We start from the raw sequence: 13,332 nt of genomic DNA, 5'->3' as shown, positions 1-13,332 counted from the left end.
AAAAACTCTTTAAGCCTTTGCCTTGCTTCATTTTGTACACCAAGGCCAAACTTGCCTGTTACTTCAGGTATCTCTTGACTTCTTACTTTTGCATTCCAGTCCCCTATGGTGAAAACAACATCTTTTTTTGTGTGTTAGTTCTAGAAGGTCTTGTAGGTCTTCATAAAACTGTTCAACTTTAGCTTCTTTGGCATTAGTGATTGGGGCGTAGACTTGGATTACCATGATATTCAGTGGTTTGCCTTGGAAATGAACAAAGATCATTCTGTCATTTTAAAGCTTGCACCCAAGTACTGCATTTCAGATGATTTCACTGACACTTCATTTCTTCTAAGGGATTCTTGCCCACAGTAGTAGATATAATGGTCATCTGACTTAAATTCACCCATTCCAGTCCATTTTAGTTCACTGATTCCTAAAATGTCAATGTTCACTCTTGCCATCTCCTGTTGACCACAAACAGGAGCACACAAGCCCCGTGGTGCAGAAAGCAGACTTGGAGAGCCGAGAGATGTACGCACAAGCCCGGTGACACAGAGGGTGAACTCAGGATGCTGACAGAAGCCCACACAAGTCTCCCCCACTCAGAGGGCACGGTCGGGGAGCCGAGAAAAGCTCCACACAAGTCCCTGCCTTGCAAGCTTCTGCCTGCAGAGCAGGTTGGGACCTGGAGATGGAAGCTCCAGCAAAGATTCCAGGGACAAGTAGAGAGCTGGCAGCAGCGAGGATAAGCTGAGGGGGCCACTTTCGATGTGGCTGTGGAAACAGATGTGTCTAACATGACGGCAGAGTACAAGGACGTGTGCTGATCTTCTCCTGCAAAATGTCAAAATCTCAACTTGCTGCTGAACAAACTTTGACAGAAAAATGTTGGATCCCACCAAAAAGAGATACCCCATGTCCAAGGGCAAAGGAGAAGCCCCAACAAGACTGTAGGAGATGCGCAATCACTTAGAATCAAACCTCATACCCACCAGAAACGCTCTGAAGGCACACACAAACCTTGTGCACACCAGGACCCAGGGAAAGGAGCAGTGACCTCCACAGGAGACTGAGCCAGACCTGTCTTTGAGTGTTTGAGTGTCTCCTGCAGAGGCATGGGTCAGCAATGCCTGACACGGGGACAGAGACTTTGGCTGCAGCAGATCTGGGTGGCTTGGTGTGTGGCATAAGTCCTCTTAGAGGAGGTTGCCATTAGCCCCACCATAAAGAAATCAATCAGATGACCCACAAACTGAACGATCATACCAAAGAAGTTCTCGCACTGCTGCAAGAATTCCTAGGGCCCACAACCATTTTCCCAACCTGGGGATCCAGCAAAGGGACTGAGATTCTCCCAAGGAATTGACTTTGAAGGCCAGTGGGATTTGATTACAGAACTTCCATAGGACTAGGGACACAGACTGTTGGAGGGCGCCACAAAATCTTGTGCCTAACAGGACCCAGGAAAAAGGAGCAATGACCCCACAAGAAACTAAGCCAGAATTTGTGAGTGTCCTGGAGTCTCCGGTGGAGGTGTGGGTTGACAGCGGCCTGCTGTGGAGTCAGGGACACTGACTATAATAGTCCTGGGAGCCAGGGCATGCTGGCATAAGTCCTTTTGAAGGAAGTTGCTTCAGGCCAAACTACAGGAAGAGAACACAGCACACCCATCAGCAGAAAATGGGATTCCAGACTTACTGAGCAAGATGTCTTCCAGAGCAAGATGCAGTTTTCCTCACAGCTAGTCCCTCCCATCAGGAAGCTTCTACAAGCCTCTTACCTTTATCCATCAGAGGGCAGACAGAATGAAAACCACAATCACAGAAAACTAACCAAACTGATCACATGGATCAAAACCTTGTCTAACTCAATGAAGCTATGAGCCATGCTGTGTGGGGCCACTAAGATGAATGGGTATGATGGAAAGTTCTGACAGAATGTGGTCCACTGGAGAAAGGACTGGAAAAGCACTTCAGCATTCTTGCCTTGAGAACCCCATGAACAGTATGAAAAGACTAAAAGATATGACACTGAAAGGTGAACTCCCCAGGTCGGTAGGTGCCCAATATGCTACTGGAGAAGAGTGGAGATGTAGCTCCAGAAGGGATGAAGAGGCTGAGCCAAAGGGAAAATAACACCCAGTTGTAGATGTGTCTGGTGGTGGAAGTAAAGTCCAATGCTATAAAGAACAGTATTGCATAGAAGGAGGAAAATAATATAGAACAGATATAAATGAAATAGAGAATGGAAAAACAATAATCAACAAAATAAGATAAAATGTCAACAAAATGGACAAACTCTCAGCTAGAATACTAAAAGAGATAAAAGCATATATAACTAAAATAAAAAATAAAAGAAGGAACATTACCTTTCTCTCAGAATTCCCTGTCAATCTCATTTCCTCAAAATTCCCTCACATCCTCCCTCAAACAGAATTCCTCTCACCTACATTCACTCAGATCCCTCTCACCCTCTTTTCAGTAACCCTCAAACTCACCTCCTTTCCTTCAGAATTCCTTCAGAAATCCCCTTCTTTCCTAAAGAATTCCCTCAGAAATCTCCTTTTGCCCAGAAATTTCCATCCTTCCCCTCGGAATATCATAAGTGTCTTTCTTTGTTTCAGAAATCAATAAAGTATAGTCGCTCAGTTGTACCCGACTCTGTGACCCTGTGGACTGTAGCCCACCAGGTTCCTCTGTCCATGGGATTCTCCAGGGAAGAATACTGGAGTGGGTTGCCATTTCCTTCTCCATCAGAAATCAATTCTTTCCCTCAAAGTTGACTCATAAACCTTTGCCTCAAAATTATCTCAGACATCTCTTACTTTTTCTCAGAAATCTCCTACTTTCAATCAGAATTCCCTCAGAAATCTCATTATTTACCTCAGAAATCTCCTTTCTCTCAGAATTTCCTCAATCTCCTCATTTTCTCAGAATTCTCTCAGCAATCTCTTTTTCCACCTCAAAATCTGCTTCTTTCCCTCACAATTCCCTCAGGAATCTGCCTCTTTTCCTCATAAATCTCCATTTTTCCTTCCGAAATCTTCTTTCCCTCAGAAAATTTCTGTATTCTGTTAGAATTTCCTCAGAAGTTTTCTTCTTTTAGTCAAAGTACCCTCAGAAATATTCTGTCAGAAATCCCTCAGAAATCTTGCAATCAGAAATCTCCAACTTTCATTAAAAATTCCTCAGAAATGTCCTTTGGGTCACATATCTTCTTCTTACTGTAAGAATTTCCTCAGGAATCACCTTTTATTCTGTAAGAAACCTTCTTTCTGTCAGGTATTTCTCAGAAATTTCCTTCTTTCTATCAGAAATCCCTGTCTTTTAGTCAGAAGTAGACTTTTTCCCAGACAGGCTTCCCTCAGAAATCTGTCTCCCTGTTTGAAAATTGCTTCTTTCTGTGAGAATAACCTAGAAGCTCCATTTTCTATTTTATCCAATTTCACCACAAAAGATCCTTCTTTCCCACCAAATTTACAGCAGAAATTACTTTCAGTCCACTTCACCTCAGGACCTCCATCTTTCTGTTAGATTTACCACAGAACATGGTAAGACCTAGGGCTTCCCTGATAGGTCACTTGATCAAGAATCTGCCTGCATGGATACCCTGGTTCGATTTCTGGGTCAGGAAAATCCCCTGGAGAAGGGATAGGCTCCCCACTCCTGTATTCTTGTGTTTCCCTTGCGGCTCAGCAGGTAAAGAATCCACCTGCAATGCGGGTAGACCAGGGTTTAAACCCAGGGTTTAATCTCTGGAGAAGGGAAAGCCTATCTATCCACTCCAGTATTCTGGCTTGGAGAATTCCATGGACTACTGCATAGTCCATGGGGTCACAAGGAGTTGGACATGACTGAGAGACTTTCACCTTCACTTATACTATGTTCAGAATGTCCAAGTTTATATCAGATATTTAGCTAAGAACCCTCCAGTTTCTGTCAAATTTTGCTGCAAAACCCTATACATTTCATTACATTTTACCTCAGAAATCCTAGGTTTTGTCAGATTTTATCTCATAACCCTCTAGTTTGTGCCAAATTTTACCTCAGAAACCTCAGGTTTCTGTCAGATTTTACCTCAGAACCTTTCTATTTTCTTTGAGATTTGACCTCAGAACTTTTGAGTTTCTGTCAGATTTTACCTCAGAATCCTCTAGTTTCTGTCACATTTGACCTCAGAACCCCTTAGTTTCTGTCAGATTTTACCTCAGAATCCTATTTTCTTTCAGATTTTTGCCTCAGAACCCTTGAGTTTCGGTCACACTTGACCTCTGAACCCTCACATTTCTGTCACATTTGACCTCAGAACCCCCTAGTTTCTGTCAGATTTGACCTCAGAACCCTCTTGTTCCTGTCAGATTTTACCTGAGAACCCTCTAATTTCTGTCACATTTGACCTCAGAACCCTCCAGTTTTGGTCAGCTTTTACCTCAGAACGTCCTAGGTTCTGTCAGATTATAACTCATAACCTTCTTGTTTCTGTCAGATTTTACCTAAGAAGGTCTTAGGTTCTGTCAGAATTTACCTCAGAACATCCTCTCTTCTGTCAGAGTTCACTTCAGAATCCTCAAGTTTCTGTCAGATTTTACCTTAGAACTCTCTAGTTTCTCTTAGTATTTAGCTCAGAACCTCTTGTTTATGTCAAATTCACTACAGAACCTGTATACACATATACCCCCAAACTCTTTTAGTTATGTTGTTATTTTTTCTTGTATCTTAATATAATTTAGATTATTAAAGATGGCTGTCTGAGCTCTGTGTTCCAGAATGCCTGTCATGGAACAGATTTGGTGGTAATTGGCATTCTGTGTACACTGTAATAAACCTGCATCTGCGCAGACAATGATGTTTACTCCTGACTGGGGACATAAAGTCATTGATTATATTGCCTTTATATTTCAGAAAGGAATATAACTTGGCATCTGGTGCTAACTTGGTCAAGAGATGCTACTAAGGGGCATCTGTGGTGGTCCAGTGGTTAGAACTCTGTACTATAGCAAAGTGCAGAGGTTCAATCCCTGGTTGGGAAAACTAAGATCCCACATGCCACGGGGTCAAAATAAAAAGAGATAGAGAGCGAAATATTACTAAGGAAATTGGAAGGAGGCTGTATTAGGAATTCAGTAATATGGCAACAAAAGTCATTCCTATTTTTGTAATCTCCATTTAAACTCAAGCCTGTGCTGGGGTAATTCACTTAATGGGGATCTATTTTTAATCTTATATGAACTTGGCAGTAACTCTCGTGGACTACTCTTGTACCAGGTACTGGAACATGATGCTATGCTTAGACTGTGTATTAATCCAGTTGCTTCCTCATAGATCTTGTGCCAGCATTCCCATTAAAACACTAGAGAGCCCAGCAACATTGTTTTGACAGCCTATGAGGCCAATTTCTAGTCCTGTGGCAGGAACATGCCTTCTGGAAAGGAGGTCTTTTCTTTGTTTGTGTCTGAATTTCAGGTTGGCTGTTATAACAGTGCTGTCTGCTTATCTTTTCCCAGAAATATCAGGAATGGTAGAGATTCATATTGGAATCTAGAAGGTGTTTAACCCTTTTGCTCACATGGGCTGTTTTTAAGTATTTTAAACAATAATCTTATGCATGTAAGAGGAATGGCATGGGAACAAGAGTGTCTTCACTTATACCCAGTCCTCCTGCAATTCAGGATTTATTTATTTATTTAAAATATTAAAAGAAATTTATTTGTGTTTTATTTTTTTTAAAGTTGGAGGATAATGGCTTTACAAGGTTGGGTCAGTTTCTGATTCACAGCAGTGTGAATCAGCTGTGTACACACATATCCCTCACTCTTGAGCCTCCCTCCTGCCCACCCCCATCCCACCCCTCTAGCTTGTCACAGAACACCGAGTTGAGCTCCCTGTGCTATACAACAGCTTCCCATTAGTTACCTATTTTACACGTTTTAGTGTATATATGTGAATGCTACTGGGAAGAGGTGGAGAGGCAGATGTAGAGAACAGACTCAAGGACACAGGAGAGGAATGTGAGGGTAAGATTTATTTTAAGAAACAACGAAGCTTTTCAAAGGCCAGTTATTCATCTCATTGTCCTGCTACTTCAGAGACTTTTCTCATTATTTTGTGGCATCTCTGTCATTCTTCGACATCTTCTATGTCTACCATATTTATTTCTCATTACCTCTATACCAAAAACAAAACTATGTACTTGTTTTTGGGGAAATTACTATGATGTTCACTTTTCACAAAATATCTTCATAATATTGAGGAAGTCTTTAAAATGTTTTTGGCTTTTCCTAAATAAGTAAGCCTCAAACAAAACTTTAGAAAACCTTTTCTTTGTCAAACAATATTCTTGTGAAGAAAGTCAAAGACAAATATCGTAATGTCACTTACTGTTGTTGTTCAGTCACTAAGTTGCATCCTACTCTTTGCAACCCCAAAGAGATTCATGGACTGTAGCTTGCCAGGCTTCCCTGTCCTTCACTACCTCCTGGAGTCTGCTCAAACTCTAGTTCATTGAGTTTGAGCAATGAGTCCATACCATCCAACCATCTCATCCTCTGCTGCCCCCTTCTCCTCCTGCACAAAATCTTTCCCAGCATCAGAGTCTTTTCCAATGAAGCAGCTCTTTGCATCAGATAGCCAAAGTACTGGAGCTTCACTTACAGGTGGAAGCTAAAAAAAATGATGCAAATGAACTTGTTTACAAATCGACTCACGTAAAAAACAAACTTATGGTTACTGAAAGGGAAGTGGGTGGGGAGGGATAAATTGGGAGCCTGGGATTAGCAGATACACACTACTATATATAAAATAAATGAAAAGGATCTACTGTGTAACACAGAGAAATATATTCGAGATATTGTAACAACCTATACTAGAAAAGAATCTGAAAAAGAATATATGTGTATATATACACACATATGTATATATACTGTAACTGAATCACTTTGCTATACACCTGACACTAACACAGCATTGCAAATTAACTATAATTTTTTAAATGGTTAATAAAAAAATACAGAAAAAAGAAAAGGGTGATCTAGTGGTACCATTTGATTGCATGGCCAGTGAAGTCCTCTTTAAGGAGGTGACATAAACTGAACCAGCGTGACAAAGAAGAACCAGCCCTCTGAGGTTTAGAGAAGGGTTCCCAGACAGAAAATCTGCTGAGGCAAAGGCCTTGTGGAAGAGCAAACTTGTCCTGTCTGAGAGACATCAAGGTTAGTGCAACTGAAATTAAGCCACCGGGGAGAGAGGTATAAGATGCAGTTAGCGGTCTGGGTGGGGACGAGTTCATGATGTTGTGGGTGAATTATTTGCATTTATTTTATAAGAAAAATTTCTAAAGACCTAGGAACATCAGCTGCTGCCTGGGCAAGGCAAATCTTTGTTCTGCAGTGGTGAACACTTAACAGTGGCCTCTCAGAGAACATTATCTTGCCCCCAACACTGGTACCTTGGTTTGCTAGCAGAAAGGGTTTTGGTTTTTGTTAAGGGCAGCTGGATATCAGCTCTGGACTGCCTAAGCCATCTCTCCCAAGAACCAGTTGATAAAAAGTTACACCTCAATTAAACATGAACTTTCTACTTTTCATCTCTACTTGCCTGGAATAAGGGGAGAGTCTGTCTGGTCAAGGCTATGGTTTTTCCAGTGGTCATGTATGGATGTGAGAGTTGGACTGTGAGGAAGGCTGAGTGCTGAAAAATTGATGCTTCTGAAATACGGTGTTGGAGAAGACTCTTGAGAGTCCCTTGGACTTCTAGGAGATCCAACCAGTCCATCCTAAAGGAGATTAGTCCTGGGTGTTCACTGGAAGGACTGAGGCTGAAGCTGAAACTCCAATACTTTGGCCACTTCACACGAAGAGTTGACTCATTGGAAAAGACCCTGATGCTGGGAGGGATTGTGGGCGGGAGGAGAAGGGGACGACAGAGGGTGAGATGGCTGGATGGCATCACCGACTTGATGGGCCTGAGTTTGAGTGTACTCCGGGAGTTGTTGATGGACAGGGAAGACTGGCATGCTGCAATTCATGGGGTCGCAAAGAGTCAGACACGACTGAGCGACTGAACTGAACTGAACTGAATAGTGTAATTAATCTATCATTGGTTTGGACTGTTATATCCTTATTGGCTCATTAAGAGACATTATCCTGTATGCGACTGGCTTGTGAAATTATTATAATTCCCACAGTGAACCCGTGTTAAATGTTGTCAAAGACAGTCTCGGTCTTTGAACATAATCTTCCCCAAAACAACACAAACAGCTTTAAGAATTTAGATCATTTATTTTTGGCAGGACTACTGATGTGGCATGCATTTTTTTTTTTGCCTTTCCTTCTCATTTTGATTTTCTCTGCTTTTATCCTTCAGTGTTAACAATAGAGAAGTTAGCTAGAAATAATAAGATATATATATATCTCCTCCCTGGTTTCTCAGATGGTAAAGAATGTGCTTGCAAATGTAGGAGATCCGGGTTCAACCCCTGTGTCAGGTAGATCTCCTGGAAAAAGTAATGGCTACCCACTCTGGTATTCTTGCCTGAAGAACTCCATGGACAGAGGTGCCTGTCAGGCTGTATTCCATGAAGTATCAAAGAGCTGGACATGACTGAGTGACTAACTCTTTCAATTTCACACACACACACACACACACACACATTTATATATATGATCACTTCCTCTATTTACTACGCTTAGTCTCAATCCCCAGGTATCCTCGTATCTATTCCTTATGAACTTTAGAAACTCACCTTAGTGTTACTTGGTTAATTTTCCCTGGTCTTTTAAAAATATAACTAAAATCACTTATATATGCACTTATCATGGCATTGATTATACTGTATGGTCAGCGTTGTTTTACTTATATTTCCTTCCCTGATCATGACTTCTCCCTCCTCTGAACAACAGGAGTTTGCACTTTATAAGGATTTATGTTATTTCCGTAGGTCCCATGAGTGTAACACAATTTCTGGCACATCGTATGCATATGATCAGTGTTTGATTGATGGATGAGTGTTAAAGTTCAGTTGACTTGCAAACAAGTAGAGAGCTGGAAGCAAAACCAAAGCCTTGATCTACAGACAGAATTCCTGAGCAGAAGCATGGAGTCTGCATTGGTTATTCAAAATCTGTCATTTTATGAACACTATGGGTGTGCCGACTTGTTCCTGATATAAGCTCTTGAGCAAAATCTGTTTTCACTGCTTTAATCTGGCCCTGGTGTTCATGTCCATTGTGTGTATACATATGGAAAAGTCTTTAATTCATGCCAATTCTGTGCAAAGAAGTCTACATTAAAAAAAAAAAACCTCACAAAATACTTTGTTGGTAAAGATACTTGTGAGGCTTATTTTAATGATTACTTTGGCTGCATTGTATCACTTTTTGAAATTTCTTCCGGAGACCTTTCTTCTCCAATAACTGACAACAGTTATGAGCCTTAGCTAGCTAAGGGTCAACATTAGCAAAGCGCCTGCTGAAATTCTTCTGCAAATGTTAATATAATCAACTTAGATTTTTGGGTGAGGAATTTTCTTTTTATAAGTGTGTAGTATGCAACAAGACTTTATCAACTCAGAATTATTAACCGGATGGAGAATATAGCTTACGGTTGAAAAATTGAAAGTTTTGTTAATATTGCTTTTTAATTCAAAGACTTTCTCATCTCTTATGAACATGAATTAATCTTGCTTTCCTAAAATTCATTTCCTAAATCATATTTTGTTTTAATATAACTGAAAAATTTTCATGTTATTATAAACATGGTTTCTGTAGCCCCTAAGTCAAAATGAGAAAATAAATTTCTAAATTTCAATTTTTAAGGAGATTTTAGCTGAATCTTCTTAAATAACCATCAATTGCTTACTTCTGGGAAAAAAAAGAAATAGATAATTTAATATGGATGATTAATTTAACTTCAGGTAATTGAAGAAGCCAACTTTACTTTTATGTAATACTTATGTATTTTCTTAGTAGAGTTCTCTAGAGAAAAGCCCATTTTAATGTTCATAAGTGTAAATAATATTTGTAAAGTATAGTAAAAATGAAAAGTTGATGCAATTTAAGTTTCTTTCAGAAAACTCATTTACTTAGAAGTGTAAAGTTTATATTTTTATTAGATGATTTATTCTTAAAAGGAGAATTCTAAACAAAGATGATAAAATGCTTCTTTTCATAAAAAAGATTTTTTTTTTTAAAAGGACTTTTGTAGGGAAAGATCACACACTTCCTTGGGTTCTTCAGCCAGCATCCTGTGTGTTATTTAGAGATCCTTTATCATGGAGGGTGGTCCAGTGGTAATTTACCAGGGGAAAAAAAGGAGTGTACAAAAATTTAATTATTATTTGACCCTAAATAATTATATGTCACTAAACTAATTAAAGAACAAATTAACAATGTGCCACTAATGGGCAGTCTGCTCCTTGCATGACTCACTCATCTTTCACAAAGAATAAGTGATCTGTATTAGAAATGAGCCGAGAAGGATGTTTTTGGGGATAACTATCGCTGTCATTGCAATGTTAAATCGCAGGCTCAATCCCTGGACAAAAAGAGACGGGCTTATCAGAGCCAGGAAAACAGAAGCCCCAGCCTGATAGCTCTGACTCAAGGCCTTGTTTCAAAGCTATGACTCAGTGCAACGCAGCCGGGCAGCCCTGTCCTCCAGTCCTCCCAATCCAGCCATTCACTCGCTAATGTGCGGGTTGCGTGCCTCACACTGATTATTTCTGTCAAGTCCTTCAGATCAGCCTTATTTTCTCGTAAGCATTCATCTTCATTTACAAGTGAATGAAGAGGGTGTCTATAGAGTCGAGTGAACTGTTCAATCAAAACAACAGCTGAAGAAACTGCTAGAAGAACTGTAACACAGAGGCTTTTCACAGTTCAGTGTGGATGTAGGTATGATGGTCATGAGTGTGCTTGCGAAGTGGGGCAGGACACTTTACCCTGAGGATCAGAATCCTAGTTTACATGTGTTACTATTGAGTGGATATTTTTATGTTTATTCTTTCCCTTCTTAAAACTTTTATTTTTATAATTTTATTTATTTACTTTGTCTATTTATTTTTGGCTGCACTGGGTCTTTGCTGCTGCATGGGCTTTTCTCTAGTAGAAGTGAGATGGGGCAGCTCTCTAGCTGTGGTGCACTGGCTTCTCATTGCAGTGGCTTCTCTTGTTGCGGAGCACGGCTTCTAGGCCCATGGGCTTTATTAGCTGTGGCCCCCCGGGCTCTAGAGCACAGGTTCAATAGTTGTGGCGTACCAGTTTAGATGCTTCTCTGCATGTGGGAAGTTCCCGGACCAGGGCTCAAACCTGTGTCTCCTGCACTGGCAGGCAGATGTTTTACTGCTGAGCCACCAGGGCAGCCCCCTTTTACAACTTTTTATGACTTCTTTGATGCATGTCATCCCTTCTTGGTGCTAAACTACAAAGACTTATTTTTTTATTGTTAATTTATCAATCACCTACATCATGTAATTGGTTGTTTAAGGGGCAACAGCCTAGTGATCTAGTATAAGTGAGATTATATGTCCATCAACAATAGCCCAAGTGTGATAATGGATAGCAATTGCCAGTGTACAGACAAGACAGGGGTAGGGGTTCCCTGGAAAGACCCCGTCCCTGATGTCAACCTTAGTACTCAGGGCTGTCTGTTACCACCAAGTTTAGGAAGAGGCTAAACTGGAAGCCATGAATTTTATTTGAATTCAATTGACACCATGCTGGTCAACACTTTCCCAAATTGTTTCTGGCACCTGGACTGCCAACATACAATTTCTGATGTGAACCCCAAATTTCTGATGGCAACCTCTGTTTCATCTTAACTTATTGAGAAATGATCCTTATTCTTGGTTACCTCTTGTGGCTCAGCTGGTAAAGAATATGCCTGCAATGCAGGAGACCTGGGTTTGATCCCTGGGCTGGGAAGATCCCCTGGAGAAAGGAAAGGCTATCAACCCCAGTATTCTGGCCTGGAAAATTCTGTGGACTGTATAGTCTATAGTGTTGCAAAGAGTTGGGGACACGGCTGAGCAACTTTCACTTTCACTGGCTAATAGAAAGTTTTGCAATAAACCATCTAGAATTTGAGTGGAGTGATTACAAGTAATTTAACATAAAATAATTGTTGTTATTTAATAGGTGAGAAAGGAGATGCTTAGAGAAATTACTATGATTTGCTCCAACAGCACAAAGCTGATAGAACTTGTACTTTCTGAGTGCAAATCTTTTGTTCTTTCCAGTTGCTCTCTGTGATGGACTGAACTGTGTCCTCTCCTCCATCCTCATTCATGTATTGCAGTCCTAACCCCCAAGGTGACTGTTTTTGGAGATAGCGCTTTTAAAGAGGTGACTAATGATGCATGAGATTATACATGTGGGGCCTTAATCCAATAGGACTGGTGTCCTTTTAAAATGAGGAAGAGATATCAGGGGCATAGGCACATGGAAAAACAGCCATGTGAGGACCCAGGAGAAGACAGCTAAGGAGACAGGCCTCTGGAGAAACCAACTCTTGATCTTGGATAGACTTTGGGAAAATAAATTTCTATTAAATTTAAAAAAGATGAAGAAGAAGAGGCAACAAAAACAACCTCCTCCACTTAGACGACAGGACTTGGAACACCATATATTTTTTGATCCAAGGATACTCCGCTTATCTATGATATTAAATTCAAAATATCTGAATGAAAAGAAATCGATTCTATTAACATTTGAATGTCTGGTCTCATGAATCATGTAATGGAAGTGTAATTATATTTGCCAGATGAAAAGTACTGCTAAATACTTTAATGTTTGGAAATGTCAGTTTGATTAGAACATTTCTCTTTTCTTTTGAATGACAAATACTTAATAGATGTGGACTTCAAAAAGTCAGGAGAAAAATGCAATATTTTTCTTAAAAAAAAATGTGTTGACCCAATCCTCCATTTTTCCTACTTGAAATGTGAGAAAAAAGGTTTTTATTTAGACTTAGTGTTATGTTAAATTTCACCCAAAGATTATACTTTTTCCATTCCTATATGTTCCTGTACAATTTCTAATTATATATTTTGACTTAGTTGTGAAAATATTACTAAAACTGTTAAAATCTAGAATGTTGCATTATAAGAATAAAAATATAATTAAATATAACTATTTATAAATCTTATTAGTATGGCTACACAGTACTAAAAAGAATGAAAGTATTACCCTAATATAAGCTATTTGGAAAAGTAAATAGCTAACATTCTTCAAAGTATGAAGTACAGAATACAGAATATTTGTTATTTGGAATGAATACTCAAGAAAAAGTTATTTTGATTACAAATTGAATTTTAATGATGACGTCTTCCAAATTTTTCAGAATATGGAAACTGAGT

Source organism: Odocoileus virginianus, chromosome 18, assembly GCF_023699985.2.
Source record: "Odocoileus virginianus isolate 20LAN1187 ecotype Illinois chromosome 18, Ovbor_1.2, whole genome shotgun sequence".
NCBI lineage: Eukaryota > Metazoa > Chordata > Mammalia > Artiodactyla > Cervidae > Odocoileus > Odocoileus virginianus.
Note: the sequence above shows the minus strand (reverse complement) of the source record.